The following is a 6,857-nucleotide window of genomic DNA, read 5'->3' on the forward strand; positions in this document are numbered from 1 at the left end:
AGGCAGGGGCGCACCCTCCACCCTCGTGGGGCCCACGTTGCTCCACCGACATACTTCTTCCTCCTATATATACCCATACACCCTGAAAACATCAGATATGGAGCAAAAACCCTATTTCCACTGCCGCAACCTTCTGTACCCGTGAGATCCCATCTTGGGGCCTTTTTCGATGCTCCGCCGGAGGGGGCATTGATCACGGAGGGCTTCTACATCAACACCATAGCCTCTCCGATGATGTGTGAGTAGTTTACCTCAGACCTCCGGGTCCATAGTTATTAGCTAGATGGCTTCTTCTCTATCTTTGGATCTCAATACAAAGTTCTCCTCGATTCTCTTGGAGATCTATTCGATGTAATCTTCTTTTGCGGTGTGTTTGTCGAGATCCGATGAATTGTGGCTTTATGATCAAGATTATCTATGAACAATATTTGAATCTCCTCTGAATTCTTTTATGTATGATTGGTTATCTTTGCAAGTCTCTTCGAATTATCAGTTTGGTTTGGCCTACTAGATTGATCTTTCTTGCAATAGGAGAAGTGCTTAGTTTTGGGTTCAATCTTGCGGTGTCCTTTCCCAGTGACAACAAGGGCAGCAAGGCACGTATTGTATTGTTGCCATCGAGGATAAAAAGATGGGGTTTATATCATATTGCATGAGTTTATCCCTCTACATCATGTCATCTTACTTAAAGCATTACTCTGTTCTTATGAACTTAATACTCTAGATGCATGCTGGATAGCGGTCGATGTGTGGAGTAATAGTAGTAGATGCAGAATCGTTTCGGTCTACTTGTCGCGGACGTGATGCCTATATACATGATCATACCTAGATATTCTCATAACTATGCTCAATTCTATCAATTGCTCGACAGTAATTCGTTTACCCACCGTATTACTTATGCTCTTGAGAGAAGCCACTAGTGAAACCTATGGCCCCGGGTCTATTTTCCATCATATTAATCTTCCAACACTTAGCTATTTTTATTGTCGTTTATTTTACTTTGCATCTTTATCATAAAAATACCAAAAATATTATCTATCAGATCTCACTCTCGTAAGTGACCGTGAAGGGATTGACAACCCCTTTATCGCGTTGGTTGCGAGGTTCTTATTTGTTTGTGTAGGTGCGTGGAACTTGTGCGTGATCTCCTACTGGATTGATACCTTGGTTCTCAAAAACTGAGGGAAATACTTACGCTACTTTACTGCATCACCCTTTCCTCTTCAAGGGAAAACCAACGGAGTGCTCAAGAGGTAGCAAGAAGGATTTCTGGCGCCGTTGCCGGGGAGATTCAAGTCAAGTCAAGACATACCAAGTACCCATCACAAACTCTTATCCCTCGCATTACATTATTTGCCATTTGCCTCTCGTTTTCCTCTCCCCCACTTTACCCTTGCCGTTTTATTCGCCCTCTCTTTTCCGTTCGTCGCTTTCTTGCTTGCCTTGTTGTTATGGCTAGTCCCTTATCTTCTGCGCTGTCTCCCAAGAATGAAGTTCTTAATTTTAAGCAAAGGGAGGGAGAAAATCTAAAAGACGCTTGGTATAGAATTTGCAATGCTCAAAATAGATCTACCAGGAAGCAATCTACTTCCGTTCTTCTCCGCAATTTTTATGTAGGCGTTACCCCTTGGTACAGATACATTCTTGATACCATTATCGGAGGGAATTTCTTGGGTAGCCATACTTTTGATTCTTATAATGCTATGATAGATTTGTTTGGCTCACCACCTCTTTTGGTTAATGGAACTATGTTAACTTTGGAACATGTGATGCAAAGACTTGAAATTATTGAAAATAAAGTTGCTACTGTAGAGTTGATTGAGAATTTGGATAAAAAGATCCACAACCGAATTACCCAATATGGATCTAAGGTGGGAGTTACTCTGAAAAGTTTTAAGGAAAAAGAACCCATAGTTAATGAAAGAATAGATCAAGATTCTACTAGAATAAATAAACTTGAGGGAATTATCACCAACTTAGGGTCCGCTTTTTCTTCCGTTGAAAACACTCCAAACCCTCCTACCAAAATTGCCAAGCTTTTTTATGTTCCTAAAAATAAGGGTGAATCCTCTAGCAAGGAAACTGCAGATTTAAAATCAAAAAGTGTTCATCCCAATCTTTTTGCTATCATTAAGGAACCGTTTGCTACTAATGATATTCTTGATTTTGTGCCTAGGAGTTTGATAAATAAAAAGAAAGAAACTCCTAGGGGTTATAGGGGTCTTATTGAAGGATTGCCTACCAAAGATGACAATACCTAGATCTATCCTTGTTTTTTATGCCTAGCTAAGGGCGTTAAACGATAGCGCTTGTTGGGAGGCAACTCAATTTTGTTTTAGTTTTTTGCGTTTTGCTTATGTTTAGGAATAAATATGTGATCTAGCCTCTGGTTAGATTTGTTTTTATGTTTTAATTAGTGTTTGTGCCAAGTTAAGCTTATAGGATCTTCTTGGATGATAGTTATTTGATCTTGCTGAAAAATTCCAGAAACTTTCTGTTCACGAAAAAAATTGTTTAAAATCACCAGAACGTGATAAAATACTGATTCCAATTGCAGTAGATCAATAAACAAATTTTCTAGGTCGTCCTATTTTGGTAGATTGTTCTGAGTTCCAGAAGTTTGCGTTAGTTACAGATTACTACAGACTGTTCTGTTTTTGACAGATTCTGTTTTTCGTGTGTTGTTTGCTTATTTTGATGAATCTATGGCTAGTAAAAGAGTTTATAAACCATAGAAAAGTTGAAATACAGTAGGTTTAACACCAATATAAATAAAGAATGATTTCAATACAGTACCTTGAAGTGGTGTTTTGTTTTCTTTCGCTAGAGCTCACGAGATCTTCTGTTGAGTTTTGTGTTGTGAAGTTTTCAGGTTTTGGGTAAAAGATTAGATGGATTATGGAACAACGAGTGGCAAGAGCCTAAGCTTGGGGATGCCCATGGCACCCCAAGATAATCTAAGGACACCAAAAAGCCAAAGCTTGGGGATGCCCCGGAAGGCATCCCCTCTTTCGTCTTCGTCCATCGGTAACTTTACTTGGAGCTATATTTTTATTCACCACATGATATGTGTTTTGCTTGGAGCGTCTTGTATGATTTAAGTCTTTGCTTTTTAGTTTTCCACAATCATCCTTGATGTACACACCTTTTGAGAGAGACACACATGATTCGGAATTTATTAGAATACTCTATGTGCTTCACTTATATCTTTTGAGCTATATAGTTTTTGCTCTAGTGCTTCACTTATATCTTTTAGAGCACGGTGGTGGATTTGTTTTATAGAAACTTTTGTTCTCTCATGCTTCACTTATATTATTTTGAGAGTCCTACAAAACAGCATGGTAATTTGCTTTAATTGAGAAATTGGTCCTAATACGATAGGCATCCAAGATTAGTAAAAAAAAATCTTATGAGTATGTTGAATACTATGAGAAGTTTAATGCTTGATAATTGTTTTGAGATATGAAGATGGTGATATTAGAGTCATGCTAGTTGAGTAGTTGTGAATTTGAGAAATACTTGTGTTAAAGTTTGTGATTCCCGTAGCATGCACGTATGGTGAACCATTATGTGATGAAGTCGGAGCATGATTTATTTATTGATTGTCTTCCTTATGAGTGGCGGTCGGGGACGAGCGATGGTCTTTTCCTACCAATTTATCCCCCTAGGAGCATGCGCGTAATACTTTGCTTTGATAACCTGTAGATTTTTGCAACAAGTATATGAGTTCTTTATGACTAATATTGAGTCCATGGATTATACGCACTTTCTTCCTTCCACCATTGCTAGCCTCTCTAATACCGCGCACTTTTCGCCGGTATCATACACCCACCATATACCTTCCTCAAAACAGCCACCATACCTACCTATCATGACATTTCCATAGCCATTCCGAGATATATTGCCATGCAACTTACCACCTGTAACATCCCAAATTTTCAATTTGGAATGTTATACATTAGATCATCATTGCATATCATATTTTATTGCATTTCGGTTGATCCTAGAAATTCTACGCAACTCAAGGACCCACGTAGAGAGTTGGGGATTTCGTTATTTTCATATCCGAGTTTTTCTCGAATTTTGAAAAGAGGATCTTTGATTTTAATTATTTTTCTCTTGAATATTTCTTTTATAAAAATAAAAGAGAGAGGATAAAATGACTTCCTCAAAATAAAGAAATATCAGAGATTTAATATCAAAATCAAATAAGATTTTTATTCGAAGTTTTGTCGTTATTTTATTTGAATTAGGAAAAATATGCGTTTTTCAAAATTGCATTTTTAGGCCCAAATAAATATTCACCTTGTCCGGCCTATTTTTAGAGGACGGGGAAAATTTATTTTAGGATTTTTGGAGTCCGTTTAGTATTTCTTTTCTTTCTTTTTCTGCACGTCGGAATTTTTTTTTAAATCAAACCGACTTCGGGCCAGCCCCTTTATAAGCCGCCGCCCGCAGCCCAACCAGCCCTGCCGCCGCTACCGCGCCGCTGCCGCCCCGCGCCGCCGCACGCCGCCGACGCCGCCGCGCCGCCCGTCGCCGCTGACCACCGCCGCCGCCGCCGCCGGAGTTCGAGGTAGCCGTCGGTTTGTTTAAAAAAAAACCGATCAGTTTTATTTCGTAAACTCTAGTTTCATTTTGTTTAGATCGGTTCGATTTATTTTTGTTAAAAAAAAGCCGCCCCGCTGCCCGTCACCGCCGACCACCGCCGCCGGATCTGCCGCGCCACCGCCCGACGGAGTTCGAGGTAGCCGCCGGTTTGTTTTAAAAAAAACCGATCGGTTTTATTTCGTAAACCCTAGTTTCATTTTGTTTAGATCGGTTCGATTTATTTTTATTGGTTTAGTTATTTAGCGAACGTTCGTCCGTACGTTCGTTTTAACGAACGGTTTTCACCGTTTAGTCGCAGACAGCGAACGTTCGTTCGTTAGCCTGTTCGTCAGTTTTTCTTTTTCTCGGATTTTCCGCGATTATTTTCGATCGCGATTTCTGATCCGATTTTCGTTCTAGTATAACGTTTCGCTCGTTTATCGGAATCAGGCGATTCAAGCGCCTAGAGTTTTGTCTCGAAACCCTCTTTCTGTTTAGCCAACTTAAACAAGTTTTTGCTACTGTAAAATTTGACTTTAGCCCAGATTAGTAAACGAAGCTTGTTTCTTTCGCCGTTTGAGTTTTGTTGCTTCGTTTGATTTGATTCTTTTTGCAAACCGGAGTTCTTAAGTTGAACTTTCTGGTTAGATCTCTTATTTGAGTTTTACCCGTGCCCTTGCTTGATTGCTTATTGTATGATTGTTTGTGTGCGATAAAGTACCCAGAGTGCGAAGCGTGCTACTATGAGTCTATAGGTTTCGCGGATCATCAGCAAGGCAAGTAACACTTTGATCATACCTCTTTACTACCCAGTTTTATTGCATTAGATCAATCCTTAAGCAATTGCATGGTTAGGACCTGAATTAAATTGTGGGTTGGGAAGTAGCTGAGGTAGTACCTATTCACCTGTTTATTATCAAACCCCGGGAGTTACTTCTACGTTATGCTTATATTGCTATGCTATGCTCGTAGATGTGGATTGGGTTTGAGTGTATTCATGACAGATGTGAGATTTTTAATTATTGGTTAAACTTAAGGTGGCAACTTAAATACACATCTGGGTGGATTGAGGCACCTGGGGAATCCAGTGATTGCCTGTGTTTTTCTGGAAATCCCGGGGTACCATGTGATTCTCCTATGGACTGCCACCCAGGCTCAAAGGGATCATGAGATTATTCATGCTAGAAACTTCCGTGTGCAGCCACAAGCTATTATGGGCTCTAGCATAGTTGATTAAGTCGTGTGAACTCTTACAGTGGTAGACTAGCAGATGTAGGGGATGTAGGTGGTACTGTCTACCCATCGTAAGGTGCTAACGCTTCTGAAAGACTGTGTCTCGGTCATCCGTTTCTCAAACACCATGTAGTGCGAGAAATCCAACGGAGGAGATCGAGTCTTGTGGGGAAAAGTGCACAAACCTCTGCAGAGTGTACAAACTAATCATGGTTAGCTGTGTCCCCGGTTATGGACATCTTGAGTATCTGGTTCTTGGATTATCATGTTGATCTCATCACTACATGATTAATTTGATGGGTTGTTAATGATTACTTTTAATTGGGATTGAGAGGGGGTTTACCTTCTCAATGTTTTCAACAAACTTTGTAGTTAAATAAAATATATTCCTTTGCAGTAGGGGAAAATTTGCTTTTCGCAAAACATATTAACCATACAGCCTCCACCAGCCATATATGCATGTAGTGATAGCATTATTCTGTTCATTACTCTCTTATGTTACATTGCCAGCATATTCCATGTGCTGGCCCGTTTTCGGGCTGCAACGTATCATGTTGCAGACTTTTCAGACGACGAGTAAGGAGCCTTAGGTCGTGGTCTTTCACTCAGTGATGCCGTTGGAGTTGATAGACTCACTTTATCTTCCAAGCCTTCCGCTGTTATCGTTTTAGATGGCCTTAAGCCATATTTATTGTAATAAGTTCTCTTTTGAGACATCCGATGTAATAAGTGTGTGATTGCTACTCTGTTATAAATCCTTCAAGTACTGTGTGTGTCAGCATTACCGATCCAGGGATGACACTTATGCACAGAGATCAGACTGTTTGAGGCCTGGTCGCTACAAAGATGGTATCAGAGCACACGCTGACTGTAGGACACGACCACTAAGCTAAAGCCCTAGATCACTACTCTCTTCTCATTTCTAACTCCTCTCCATTTTCTACTCTTTAGGATGGCGGATGCAAGGATCAAGTTCATGCAACCGGATGAAGACACCCCATTTGGATGCCACTTGAAGGAAGTCACTAGGTACC

The sequence above is a fragment of the Aegilops tauschii genome, chromosome 1 (assembly GCF_002575655.3).
Source record: "Aegilops tauschii subsp. strangulata cultivar AL8/78 chromosome 1, Aet v6.0, whole genome shotgun sequence".
Lineage (NCBI taxonomy): Eukaryota > Viridiplantae > Streptophyta > Magnoliopsida > Poales > Poaceae > Aegilops > Aegilops tauschii.